The following is a 14,892-nucleotide window of genomic DNA, read 5'->3' as shown; positions in this document are numbered from 1 at the left end:
GGAACTGTAAACTCCCCACCCCCTCTTTAATTTAGTGAGAAGCCCAAATTCAAGTTGCGACTCGTCAAATCCGCCGCACTACGGTGTCGTGGGATGGATGTAATTGATGAGGCAATGGAATAATTGGCCATGGAACATAAGTGGGAGATGGTGGAAGGGGGCGTTCTTAACATTGGGCTTATTGACAGAAGATTTGGGTATTTAGGGTTAGGGTTTACAAAAGGGGAGTGGTAGTGGTTGTGATGAGGTTGACGATGTTTGCGATTGAGATTGCGGTTGTTGTTCAGGTGAGGTGGTGAGAGGTAGAGCGGTGGTGGTAGTTCCGATGATGTGGCTGGTGATGAACTGATGACAGAGAAGATGATATGTTTTTTTATTTTTGTTATTGTTAATAAATTATTTTTAAATAATAGTTAAAATGACCAAAATGATCTTCTTTTTTAAAAGGGACTCATTTCATAATTTAGCTAAAAAATGTAATTTTTTCTAAAGAATAAATAGGGTCAACCTTTGTTTTCTCATATTTAAAAGAAATCACTACATTTTCTCTCTCTGCTCTATAAGTTACACCTACAACCACTCAAAACCCACCATATGATTTTCAAACGATGAGAATACGCTTATATATGATAATAATATTACATCCCTTGAACATATATTCCAAATTACATTTCAATTAGCTTACACTTACTTTTTTGTTTTTTTGTTAACAACATTTAATTTAGAATAATTTTTAATATAAAAAATAAATAAAAATTGTGAAAAAAGGGGGGTTTCTGCTGAAATTAAGTCAAAAGAGTCTTCACCAGTTTGACCCTTTCACCATCAACCTCTCCACACACACTGGTTGTTCTTCCTACAATCAACAAACCCACATTCATCCATTCATGGCTCATTCCTCAGGTGACGAAGGCATCCAACAGCAGTTCTTCAACGATCTCGAACGTTTCTTTCCACTACCACAACTTGATGATGCACTGCTAAGTACCACTTTACAAAATGCAGCAGCTCTCAAATCATCGGAAACCGCAGCCTGCAGTTCCTGGGTAATAATAATGACTGCTCCTCTTTTCTCAGAACCGGGACGTGCAAATTCGGGCCGGCTTGCAAGTACAACCACCCTGTTGTGACGGGTAGAATTTGGGGGTTTTCAGTTTTACTTAGTAGATAGGCGATTAATATTGTCACCTTTACTTAATTGGGTCAGCACAACTCTTCCTTATAATAATTATATCAAGTTAATAGTTTGTTAAAAACTTGAAATAAATTAATTAGAAAACTTCCAAAGGTGTAGTAGAATTGAATATATGATATTTCAGGTCGTGATTTAGTTATCGGGTTTCAGGTATGGACATCTGATCTGGGTTCTTTGTTCAAGTGATGTATCCAACTTTTTTATCCACGTTGTATCAAAGCTTCATAGAAAGTTAATAGAATCACTGTTTGGTTTGATCTAAATGAGAGGGTGGGTTTAAAGTCTTTAAATGGTAGGGCATTGACCTGCCACTTGGGTAACATGTAATATTTGGGCTGTCTAGTATCAGTTTGGCAAAGCGTGTTGCTTATTTTATATGGTGGCACAAAAAAAAAAAGGATTTTTTAGTACAAATTAATAAGGGCATATACCCGACATAATGATCCGGACATTTCAATCAGTGGATTTCAAGGAGATCAAAGGACTTCAATTCCTGGTGGTCAGTTTGTGGTCTTTTATATATATTGCACTTTTTAGTGATTATGATTTATGGGGTTTTGTGTCTTCTGTTTGTTGTACTTAGTTACTTACAGTTGGTTGTCATCTTAGTTGTGGTGTTTTTATTTTATTAATTATCTAAGTATTATTTGGCTAGGTTTGGGTTAACCTGTACGTGGGGCTCGTTTTCTGCCTACTATTGAATTGTTAGTACTTGCTCCTGTAAAGTGGAAAATGAGACGAGCAATCGAACAAAGTAAACATATATTTGGAGCAATCAGGGTGGCTTGATTGTATAAAAAGATAAGTTGAAGCTCGGGCCTATGATTTTTGGGTTTAGCTTAGTTTAATTTTTATGTTTTGACAATAAGATGTTAAGAACAAAAAAAATCAATATACTTGAAATGATTTTTTCATGAAATTTCACTCCAACTAATATACGCAATTGTATGTTTTTTTAGAAATCGCAAGCAAAAAATGTGTCTTATCACAACCCCAACTTTAAAATCCACTTCAGATTCATTCTAAAAAGATTAAAAGCAAACTATGCCTGATATCCAAAAAAATCACTCTGCAGTCCGTATTGGTCTCGTCCAATTTTCCGATTAACACGGAAATGAAGCCAAACTCTTGCAGAAATGTCCAACTGCATTTGAAAAAAAACTAGCTTGTTATATATAAATTAACTAATAGAAAGGAAAATAAATCAAATTTTCTACTGTTTGAATTCAAAGTCCAACATGATATAACAAATGCAAGTGAAGAACCACCTAAGCCACCTTCTCCACATTCTATTTGCACTACTCAACCCCACCAAACTTATTCGCTGCTCCCAACTTTGTCCCCTTGGACATCCATCTTCAAAAATCAATACAATTATCATACTAAATCTAGGGAAGCTTGACATGCTATTTCTGATTGTAACTTTCGTATCAAAGGTAGCACTTATGTAAGTATATTTTGTTTTGATATGGTTATTTGCTTTGAACACCTTTATAGTATATTTTTGTTTTGATATGGTCATAACCGTCCCATGGTTGATAAACTCATAAAAGTGATAGTTACATGGATAATTTTGATTATATTTGTAAAAAAAACTAGACTATTCAAGTTTCAATATTTTTCAATTTTTCATACAATTGTACAGAGGTCATACTATAGTATGAGTTCTCGGTCAAATTCGCACGGACTTCATAGTCAGATGTACGATGCCAAATGCTTTTGTACGGAAATTCCATACGATCCTCGTATGACACCTATACGATCATGTAATAGGTGCCTAAATTCTTGTAGAGAGTGTACTAATATCATCCCTAATTTTACAAATATTTAAATGTTGAATAATATGTTGATAAAGTAGGAGAAGAATGTAAAGTACATTGAGCATGTGTTAACTTGTATTTTATATTGTTATAAACCATCTATCTTTATATAAAACTTAAGAAAATTTAGATAAGCTCGTATTTAGTGAAAATAAAAGAAAATCAGTTATATTTCAAATTAGGCATGAAAGCACGGTCGCGATCATCGTAGCGGGTGTGAGAGCATTCGAATGATTTTCTCATCTTTTTACTGTTACTTAACTGACATTTGTTCTTATATCATCAATATTGTTCACTTTGCTCAAAGGAGGACACGAATTTGTTTTTTATTAGTTCAAAGGAGACCTTCCAAAAAAAGTTTGCTAAACTGATACTACTCCTACATAAACACGCAATCTTTTTCTTAATTTTATAATTGACACCTATTTCAAAAACCCGATGTGTACTCGCAAGCTAGTTAACATTATTAAACATTCCTATGGTAAAAAAAGGTAGAACTACGAGTGGATGGCATCACTTGATCAACTTAGGTCTAATGCTAAATAATTTTACAATACGTTCGTAATTGTGTTGCAGTAAACAGCATATAACAGTCAACTTTCTACATCATATTGATAGGTTTATTTTATAGTTTGCATAGTACTTTGATTCCATGAACAAAAAATGGGGTATACCATAGAAAATAACAGCCAGATAACAACAATTACACCAGAGTCCAGGAAAACGGATGTGTTGGGTCGAGTCAACAAGCGTGTTAAAACGGGTTCAGATCATAACAGGTCGTTTTAAAAAGTATTCGTGTCAAAACGAGTTTTGGTTGAACAAACCCCACGTTAGCAGACATCCCCAGGGAGAATCGAATGAATAAAAAGGGCCATTCAATCAAGTCAAGTCGCAGCATCTTCAATGTCAAACCAATGTCCCTAATTTTGAAATAAACAAAAATCTCATCCTAATCAACATGAATGTCATCCAATGTCAATCTATTAAAATCCTCACCATTCACCAGCATCCTAAGACCATCTTTTAACTCACCCACGCCTTCTTCCAAAACCGCACAAACCGGGAATATGTTCACACCACACACCCTTCTTCTTAACTCATCATACACCTCTTCGGCCCCAAATTCATCAATTTTATTAGCCACAATCAATGCAGGTCGACCCGACAAACCCTCATTATAAAACTCAAGCTCCAAAATCAAATTTCTCAATTGTTCCCATGGTGGGACCCCTTTTCTACCATCTAATGCAGCAGCCAAGTCCAAGACATAAGCAAGAACTCTAGTCCGTTCTATATGGCGAAGAAAAGCATGCCTGAGCCCACGGTTTTCGTGGGCCCCTTTTATAAGTCCGGGTATATCAGCAACCGTGACTGATACATCATCATAAGTTAAGTTACCTAAATTAGGCCTTAATGTTGTGAAAGCGTAATGACCTATTCTCGGTTGTGCTTTAGATAATGCTCCTAAAAGTGTACTTTTACCCGCGTTTGGCATTCCCACTAGACCTACGTCGACTATGCTTTTGAGTTCTAAGATGAGAACCGACTCTGAACCAGGAGAACCAGCTGTGAGTGAAGACGTGTCATCATTTTCGTCTTCTTGTACATCGGTGCCGTCAGCCTTTCTATGACAAGATTTTTTATTAGATGCTGAGAGAGAGACGCTACCTAAGTCACCTTCACCTCCGTGAGCCACAATTATCCTTTGACCCGGTTCAATCAACTCAGCAACATTATACTCAATACGCTCTTCTTCTTCTTGTTCGGATTCTTCCGTTTTGTCTGATTCAGACTCACCATTGGCAGTCACTTGAGCTTCACATGAACTTATTTTTTCTTCATTTGACAAGTCAAAGTGTTCCAAGTTAAGAACATGGTTGCTTTTTTTACTCGCATTTGAAGAAACTTTAGCTATGTTCATTTCCTTGTGATTATTCTCAGGGGTTGTAGGAATTTCCCACGGGTTCAAAGGCGCAGAGGATCCTTTCCCAACCATAGAAGGCATCTCACCCTCAACGAGATGAAGTACGGTACCAACAGGTACTAAAACAACCTAGTACCAAAAAGTCAGTGATCAATGATATTAACACTAGTTATGTCAAAATGTTTTTTTTGGACACTTTTTATACTGGAAAATAACCTTGTCATCTCCTCGGCTTCCTATCTTATTTTTTGAAGCTCCATGGCCGCCTCTCTTTGCATTCTGTAAAATACCACATTCATTACTTCAAACTACAGATAATTTGTGTAAAATCATGTTTTATTGAAGAAGAAAAAAAAAGAAGAGAACAGATAACAAACAATATGATGTTGCAAGCTGCTCAAATCCCAAATTGTCGGGGAACATTCCAGAATCACATCACCGCCTCTTCCTCCATTTCCGCCTATATACCACAGATTAAGAAATGTTTAGGTTTCATAAACATAAATTCAAACAAACTGCCTGATATTAATATAAAAACAGTCAATAATATAAGTATACAAAATAATTACTCACCGTCAGCTTTCCCATGACGTCAACTACGGCCGGAAGCTAAAGCAACCATTGCCACCATCTCCACCTTTAGCACACAGCCTACGCCGGTCTATCATTCTACGTTCCTTCAACAATAGAAAAAGGATTACTTTAATGCAACTGAAAACCTACTGCAGCTGTTTAAAAGGAAAATAGGAATAGAACTAAACCTGTAGGGGTGCAAGCTTCGGTTTTTTGAAAGGGGCGTCTGAAAATCGACAAGTTTGGAGAATCCATGGTGATTTTGAGTATCTTTGGAAAGCCTCTAAATAGATAACAGGGTTCTTACGACGTAACCACATCTTTCAATTACGAGTAACTGAAAATACAGAGGACTAAAAATGAGTGCTTGATGTTGAATTCAGGTCATTTACTGATTTAAAAGGTAAAATGAGCTAAAAAAGAAAGACTTATTCCATAGCAAATTGGAATCATTATATCATAGGTAATGAAGAGGTAGGTCCCAGCAGAGACCAGTTGGTCCCGCAAGACTCACCTTGAACAGGGACGTCTGCGCAAAGGCCATCTGCTCCCGCAGGACCCACCATGCTCATAGAATCTTACGCGCAGTACGCAAGCTGTACACGCAGGGAAAGCCTCCCAATGGTGAAGTACCCCGCCTGTTCCCGCAGTTGCGGATACAAGCCATCAGGGAAGGCTACCCGCAGACAGCAGGGCTACACGCACAAGACACTAGATACTTCAGTAGTCACATGAAGGAATGAGCAAGGCGGGAACAATCCCGCCTAAATGAGCCAGTCTGTATGATTCTGAAAGATCTTTTGTACTATACCTACCAAGGTATGGATAGGACAGACGATCTGACCAGAACAGCCCATGAGCCAATCACAGGGTGACAGCTCACCGACAACAGTGCGAGGAGGAGCACCCTCTAGTACTGTTTGTCACTATTAGCCGCTGCCTACTCACCAACCCTTACTGTGGGACATGCGCAGCCTACAGTTGGTGGAATAGTGTTACTGTTGGCCGTAACCTATTCACCAACCAGCATGGCCTGCGTACAATCCACAGTAGGTGGGACGTGCATAATCTACAGTTGGTGGAATAGTGCAGCCGACTTTGTCACTGTTGGCCGTAACCTACCCACCAACCAGTATGGCCTGTACATAGTCCACTGTTGGTAGAACAGGAATACTATTCAGCCGGCTGTACCTTCTAGGAAACCTACCTTCGGCTATAAATACTCCAACATCTTGGAATGGTAAGATCATCTGTTATCCAGTTATCTAGCAATCTCTTAATATACACTTATATTCAGAGCAATCTAGTCTGATTCTCACGCCGGAGGGTGGTCACAAGGAGGAACCCCCCCCCTTCTCGGTGACGAGCTTACGGTGTTTATTTTGCAGGTCTCCAGAAGAACAACCTTCTCAGCTAGATCTCATCCGTGGGAAACATTACTTAACCCCCAGATTATCTATAATCTGTCCAGGGTTCACTTAGTGTTTCTTCATTGGCGCCATCCGTGGGAGCGACTCCAAATTGTTTCTTCATTCACTTAGTGTTTCTTCCCGCGGGTACAGGAGCGACTCCAAATTGTTCCCCTCTGAAAGAAAAGAAACAGTTAGAAGACAAACTCATATCAGCAAGAAAGACAAGACATACCATAAGGAGTAGAGTTCAAACCGTATTCGAGAAGGATGGGAACCTGAGACGCCTCCTTCCATACCCGGCTCATCCCCAGCATCACCATCCCGGACTCCGCAAACCGGTAAACCGGAGATTGGACCCGGGATATCTTTGCAAACCATTCCGCCTCCTGGTAGTTGGTGGCGTGGTGGCTCGGAATTGCTTGGCCATTTTTAAACTTCATGGCAATGGGGATGGCGCGGGCAGAAATGTAGAAGAACTCCCGCTTCCACAATCGGAGACTGCGCTCGGTCGCGCAAATCTTCAAACCCTTGATCCGGGTTGTCAGGGTGTACCACCCCTGGATGCACCTCCAAGTATAGAAGGTCATCAGGCGGTCCACATAGGGCTCAATGCCCAGAATCCGGCACACCCACTCGAAATGGCGAATCTTGGCGATCGCCATGGGGTGCAACTCGGTCAGATGAACACCGTGCCTCTCAAGGACACGGTAAACAAACTTTGTCAATGGGAACCTAAGATTCCCATAGACAAAGAATGCTGCATAAACCCCGATCTTGCCTCGGGGGGCATCGTACACGGTCTGATGGGGTTCAGGAAACTCAGGCTCAAAAGGATCGAGCATGAACTTCCTAACAACATACCGGTACTGATCGCCGGGTAGAGCACACTGGCACTCACCAGCAGTACTCCTGTCATCGGTGGTAGACTCGATATCATGTGAAGACATCTTGCAGAAAGCGATTTCGGGAAAATGCTTGCCTGAAAAGGGGAGTATTTGCCGGAAATCGCTAAGAAGAAGAAGAGAAGGGTGAAGGTGTGAATTAAAAAGGACCCTCTCCCCCTTTATATACTAATCGCAATTAATGCGGTGAATTTAATGCGGAGGAGAGAGAAATCGAGGGTGCAATGAAACTATGACGCGTGGCAAAAAGCAAGCTGGCAACAGCTGTAAAAAGTACGCGTGCCAGAAATTTCGCGGCCACGCGCCCGAAAAATCGCGCCCACGCGCCTAAAAAAGCGTCTGGAATGACCATGTACTGTCACGTCACCATAACTTCCTGCACGTCCTGACACAGTCAGAAGAAACCGTCGCACGACGTTTCAGATGTTTGGACTGTCCTTATCCTTACCAACCTTTCGAATTTCAAAATTCAAAATTCAAAAAGATTCAAAAGTAAGCGGGAAAATACCCCTTACCTTGGCAACCAAGTAACCATAAGACGGATGCGGGTACAGTGTTAAGGCAAAACCCTTCACATACCTAGCACCCGCAGGGAATTGAAGCCAAGAATACCCCGGCAACAAAGTAACTATAAGACGGGTGCGGGTACAGTGTTAAGGCAAAACCCTTCACATACCTAGCACCCGCAGGGAATTGACGCCAGGGGTACCTTGAAAGTAAAGTAACCGTAAGACGAGCGCGGGTACAGTGTTAAGGCAAAACCCTTCACATACCTAGCGCTCCGCAGGGAATTGAAACCAAGAAGGATCTTCTGGGCAATGCTTGCGGAAACGGAAATAACATCCCCGCATAGCGGGAACGTCGAGAACTACATTGTTTGAGGCTCCAGGATGGAATTGGTGGTTTAAACATAATTGATCACTATGTTCAAAATCACTAAAACCTCAAGGAGAATCCACACAAGTGAGACTCAACGCTCCTGACTTGCGAGAAGGTTACATACCTACCCGCATCATACCCAAAGATCAAGCAAAAAAAATCGGGAATTTTTGCAAGTGACATTAGGAAACCCGCGGGAAGAATCCCCACGGAGAACCTTAAAACTAAAAACCCTTTTCAAAACCCCTTGCTTAAAGTCCAAAAGTTCACCTCACTTTATTAAACATTCATGAGAAGAACATTGTACTGGGGGGACTTGAAGAGGTAGGTCCCAGCAGAGACCAGTTGGTCCCGCAAGACTCACCTTGAACAGGGACGTCTGCGCAAAGGCCATCTGCTCCCGCAGGACCCACCATGCTCATAGAATCTTACGCGCAGTACGCAAGCTGTACACGCAGGGAAAGCCTCCCAATGGTGAAGTACCCCGCCTGTTCCCGCAGTTGCGGATACAAGCCATCAGGGAAGGCTACCCGCAGACAGCAGGGCTACACGCACAAGACACTAGATACTTCAGTAGTCACATGAAGGAATGAGCAAGGCGGGAACAATCCCGCCTAAATGAGCCAGTCTGTATGATTCTGAAAGATCTTTTGTACTATACCTACCAAGGTATGGATAGGACAGACGATCTGACCAGAACAGCCCATGAGCCAATCACAGGGTGACAGCTCACCGACAACAGTGCAAGGAGGAGCACCCTCTAGTACTGTTTGTCACTATTAGCCGCTGCCTACTCACCAACCCTTACTGTGGGACATGCGCAGCCTACAGTTGGTGGAATAGTGTTACTGTTGGCCGTAACCTATTCACCAACCAGCATGGCCTGCGTACAATCCACAGTAGGTGGGACGTGCATAATCTACAGTTGGTGGAATAGTGCAGCCGACTTTGTCACTGTTGGCCGTAACCTACCCACCAACCAGTATGGCCTGTACATAGTCCACTGTTGGTAGAACATGAATACTATTGAGCCGGCTGTACCTTCTAGGAAACCTACCTTCGGCTATAAATACTCCAACATCTTGGAATGGTAAGATCATCTGTTATCCAGTTATCTAGCAATCTCTTAATATACACTTATATTCAGAGCAATCTAGTCTGATTCTCACGCCGGAGGGTGGTCACAAGGAGGAACCCCCCCTTCTCAGTGACGAGCTTACGGTGTTTATTTTGCAGGTCTCCAGAAGAACAACCTTCTCAGCTAGATCTCATCCGTGGGAAACATTACTTAACCCCCAGATTATCTATAATCTGTCCAGGGTTCACTTAGTGTTTCTTCAGGTAACAATAACAAGTTTGCAGAATACGCAAAGGGTAAAAAAAGCATATAACCACATATATACAATTTCAATCAGACAAATTGTCGAACAGGTGGAGGGCACCCTGGTTCAGTATGAATCGGATAACTAGAATAAAACAGTCTCTTTCAAAAAGCAAACTACTTTCAATAATCATTTCGAATTGATTAAATAAATAAAATGAATCATACAATAAGCAAAAAAAAACACCTACAAGGAGCAGTGACTAGTGAGAGCAAAGGAGACCAGTCTGCAGCGACGGTGCGGTTGAGCGGCTGGGTTATTTGCACAAGTGAAGCGCCCAAGTTATTACTTCGCAAATTGCAACCAGAGAAAATTGGCCCAAACCGATTTCAGATTGGGTCAATTTTGATTAAAACCGGTTTTTGTTGGAACTGGTTTATATGAGAGTAAGGATATGTGACGTATCAAGAAATTTTTTCCCGGGGTCAGAAATTGGGGTCAGAAATTTTTCGTTATATAAATTTGTTGGTTTGGTACGACTGTTTGAGTTGGGTACAATCGAGTCGGGTTATATAGAAAAAAAGATAATCAAACAAGATATCATATAACTATAAAAAATACGTGAAACTTCATTAGAAATAAATAATTAAAATACAATATACTTAGAGCTGTTCTCTATGTTCTTCAGTTTTTAAATCTAAGGCAGTGTCTGTGATTCCTTTTGAAACCAAATTTTGCATTTTTTTTACCTTTGGAAAAAGTTATAAGGTGTTTGGTAGTGAAAAGTTAAGTGAGAAAAACAAGATTTTGGGAGTGAATGTTTCAAAAGTTCCAAAAGTCACAACCTTTGCTAAAAGTAAAAGGAGGCTTCAAAAAGGAATCTCAAACACCCCCTAAGAGCATTCCCAGCCCAACTTGGCTCAGCCCCATATACGTCGACGTATGGTAGTAGGCTTTGGGGCATTTGCTTGCAAGCCCACATATAATACACCAATGGACGTAAAATACGTCGGTTACATGTCGAGTTCCTCTTTTGAATATATATTTTTAAGATCTCTTAACCCATTGCTCACCCGACATATTACATGCGCCATCATAACCTTTTTCATAATTAGTTTAATTGTAGATCAGGTTGAGAGTTGGGGACCTGGGCTTAAAAATCAAGTATAAATTGATTGGGCATTTGGACTTAAATTGGTATTAAAAATGTTTCTATTAAACTTAAGTTTGATTGGATATATTAGTTATATATAATTATAATTGTAAATATGTAAATTTATTTCTATGAGGCTCGGTCTCGAAATTTCATGGGAGACGTTCTTGAAATTCCATTGGGGTCGTTCTTAAATTTTCGTAGGGATCGGTATAAAAAATTTACAGGGTTCGGTTAGGAATTTAACACATATATACCACTAATTTTTTTTTCACAGGGGTCGGTTGACAACCCCCCCCCCCCCCCCGATATAATATGTTTGCCAATAGTAAAAATTGGTTCATGGGTTTGAAACGGGGGTCGGTTTTGTCTCACCGATTTCAAGTCAGTGGTAGTATTATAGGTTTACAAACCGACTACAACATGCTAATTCGGATCAGTTCCTAACCATTTTGTGGGCTTCTATCATGAGGCTTCAGTAAGGTTGTAAACGAGCCGAATTCGAGCTTAACTCATTTTGACTTACAAGGAATCATACCGGGACTTCGAGCCCAACTTGTTTATATTCTATTAATTAGTTTTTGGGGTTTATAAATAATTAGATTTATTTCTTATAGTTGAATATGGATTGTAACTTATGGCAGTGGTGGATCCAGGATTTTTTTTCAGGTGGTGCACAGCTTTTAGAAGCTTTAATTTCCCGGAGTTGGATATAAAAAAGTTCGGGTCGATTCGACGGTTCGGGTTGTTTCGATACATAATAAAAATACGATAAAATAAAAAGACACCGTCATTGGAAATTAAAAAACACCTAATATAACAATGGTTTTTACAAATTAAAAAAAATATTCATAATTGTTCCCTACGAGTCTTACAAATCAACAATTACAAACTAACAAATTAAAAAACTAGCAAGCTAACAAATAAAAACTAACAAACTAACAAATTACAAATTGTGCACACATAGAATATGTTTAATTTGTTAATTATAAACAAAAATTTATGTTTAATTAGTTAATAATAACTATAAACTAAAATTTAACAAATAAGTGAATAACCTAACAATTAACAATATGAATTGAAGAACAATTAACAAATTAACATAAACTTACCGGAGGTTTGACGAAGAACCAGAGAAGAAACAGTTAGGGTTAGTCGGGACTCAGGTGGGAGGTGGCCGACGGGCTGGCGGGCGGCGGTGGCTGACTGGCCGGACTCCGAAGGGCGGAAGGGTGGTGAGGCAGAAACAAGCCGACGCTTGTTTGTGTTTGTGACTGGAGAGGTAAAACAAAAATAAAACCCTAATGAATGATAAGTTTTATAATTTTTAAAAGACTGTTTAGAAGAAAAAAAAAAGACAAAAACCGGAATCCGTAGATTTGGACCCGCGACCTTTAGTTTCACAAAGCAGACCTTTACCACTACACCAATCATCTAATTTGTGAATAGCATGGTCCCTTGTGGTTCACTCTGTTATTTTCTATATTCCTTTACACTATTATTTCGAAACTCGGGTGGTTATACCGTAGATCCGCCCCTGCCGGATGCCCGGATGGTGGGCTGATTTTGGGTGATTTGGACCGATTAGGTCTGTTTTGACCGACTAGCGGTTATATTTGCTGAAATCGCATCGGCTAGCCTTCTATTTCCAACTAATCGGTACCTAGAAATGATTTTTACAACACAGTCTTTTATAGATTCATCTGTTCATAAAAAAAATATATGTACATTTATTAAAACAATAAGGGCTTTCATAAAACTGATTTTCAACATGACATCAATATCATAACAATAAACTTTGAAATGAAGTTAAAGGATGAACTATTGAAATAAAGCTAACTTCATTATATGTATTTACATGTTGCTTATGTTTTCATACATGCTGCAGTTTTACCCTGCTGGTCTTTGCAAGTATGGAGAGGCATGTAAGTTTAAGCACACCAACACCGAGGCGGAATTACCTATAACATTCTTGGGTTACCTAAAAGATTGGTAATTTACTTCTCATCTTTTCTACCATGTCAATCAGTAATATGTTTAAACCATTATTGTCTGTAGTAAATTAAATTATCTTCTTGACCAGGGTAAGATGAATTGTGATTTCTACATTCGCACCGGTTTGTGTATCCTGTAGGTATAACCATCCTGATCCTGTCATGATTCTCTATCCTGAATCTGTGAACAAACGCAAAGAAATTGTTCAAGCAAGCCAGTCACGCTGCCTGTGATGAGAAGCAATCTTCCAATTGTGCATCAAAACTATGCAGTGACTGTATCTAGAACCAATCGTTTCAGTAACGTTTTGATTTCTGTTAATGGTATTTCAAATTCTTCATATGTTGGTAATTCATTGCAAAGTGTAAGTTGCTACGTTTTTTTCATTTCTGATGCTAGAAGTGCTTTATGATATAAATAGGCATCAGGCTGCAAAAAGAGGATTGAAATTGTTATCAATGTTACTCCAAAGAGAGAACCATGTGTTCTCAATGAGGTTGGCCTGCCAATAAGACCTGTAAGTATTTAAATGTTTTTACATGATTTGATGATAGCATATTGGTTATATGGTATCACATAAGTTTAAGTTTTGTGATATTCTTCACCTTATGTTTTAAAAAACAGGGAAAGAAGGTATGTTGGAATTATGAAAAAATAGGTCTATGTAAGTTGGGTCGTGCTTGTGCATATGACCATCCCGAGAAGCATTTGGGGTCCACATCGGCGTCTCCTCACTGTGTTAAGACTTAAGACACAGGAGACTGGCACACCACAGGAATAAGTTTCAGGAAATGATGTGATGATTTGCATAAGGTTCTTTTTACTTGACTTTATAATATAACTTAATCTTGTTAAGACTTAAGCCATGTCATGTTGTGTTGGAAAAACAATTTCTGTTTCCCGAATTGAACCTTTTTCTTTCGTCGGTTGCTTTATTTAACAGTACCATGATATGCTTGATCGGTGAACACTATAAGCTACTTAAATGTTTGGAATAACTGATTTGAAGATGTTGTTGCTATGTTTCTCTGGATCTTTATCATGGTGATGTTTCTTTGGTCATTATTAGCCGACAAATTATAAGCAACTAAGATCCTTAGGCCAAGCTAAGATAAAAATTGTACCCTCCCCCTAAAAGTCTCTAACCTTGACTTTTGACATTTAGGGGAGTGTACAGTTTCTGTCTTAGCTCCCCTTTGGGGCTTTGCTTCTAGATACATTAGGCTGTCTTTGCATGTTAGCTTCTTGCTTTTTTCGTGTCTTCTATAATGTTTTACATGCTACTCTGTGTTTTGTATTCTGAACCGGGGGTCTCACTGAAAGCAACATCTCTATCCTTTGTGATAGAGGCATGATTTTGCATATAGTAGATCAAAACGATACTTTTGTTGTGATAAAAACGATACATACAAGATGGAAGGTGAAATGAACCGGGACCTATTATTACGATAAATATGAGCAAAATAGGTACTAAATCATAGAAGATTTAACTGGTGTGTGAGAAGCTGATCGACTATGCTTAATGGTAAATACCAAGTAAAATTATCATAGTCAATCGTATTAAAGCACATGCCTAAAGCTAACGAAACTTTAGCTCTTAAGTATCGGAAAAGTAACTTGGTAGCTTAGTTAACTTACTCGCTAAGTGTTATCAGCAGTTAATTTTTAAAGATCACAATATACCGCATAGGTTTATATAGTAATAGTAAAATAA

At 39.4% G+C, this 14,892-nt stretch overlaps 1 long non-coding RNA gene and 1 pseudogene across 2 annotated transcripts; both read right to left on the bottom strand.

Annotated features, from left to right (window-relative positions):
- Positions 1–3,540: 3,540 nt before the first annotated feature.
- On the bottom strand, positions 3,541–5,843 carry LOC143568479 (putative GTP-binding protein OBGM, mitochondrial; annotated as a pseudogene). The gene is made up of 5 exons (XR_013141581.1): positions 5,704–5,843; positions 5,516–5,619; positions 5,320–5,402; positions 5,159–5,221; positions 3,541–5,071 (listed from the first exon to the last, which is right to left on the bottom strand). The product of XR_013141581.1 is annotated as a putative GTP-binding protein OBGM, mitochondrial (transcript).
- Positions 5,844–13,761: 7,918 nt separating this feature from the next.
- Positions 13,762–14,300, bottom strand: LOC143568469 (uncharacterized). Its single transcript, XR_013141579.1, has 3 exons — positions 14,148–14,300; positions 13,949–14,071; positions 13,762–13,908 (listed from the first exon to the last, which is right to left on the bottom strand). It is a non-coding gene; the product is annotated as an uncharacterized LOC143568469 (long non-coding RNA).
- Between the last annotated feature and the right edge of the window lie 592 nt (positions 14,301–14,892).

The sequence above is a fragment of the Bidens hawaiensis genome, unplaced genomic scaffold, assembly GCF_021521415.1.
Source record: "Bidens hawaiensis isolate Kalapana, Puna unplaced genomic scaffold, B.hawaiensis_p1.1 tig00023994_1, whole genome shotgun sequence".
Classification (NCBI taxonomy): Eukaryota; Viridiplantae; Streptophyta; class Magnoliopsida; order Asterales; family Asteraceae; genus Bidens; species Bidens hawaiensis.
This window is presented reverse-complemented; position numbering and strand designations above follow the sequence as displayed.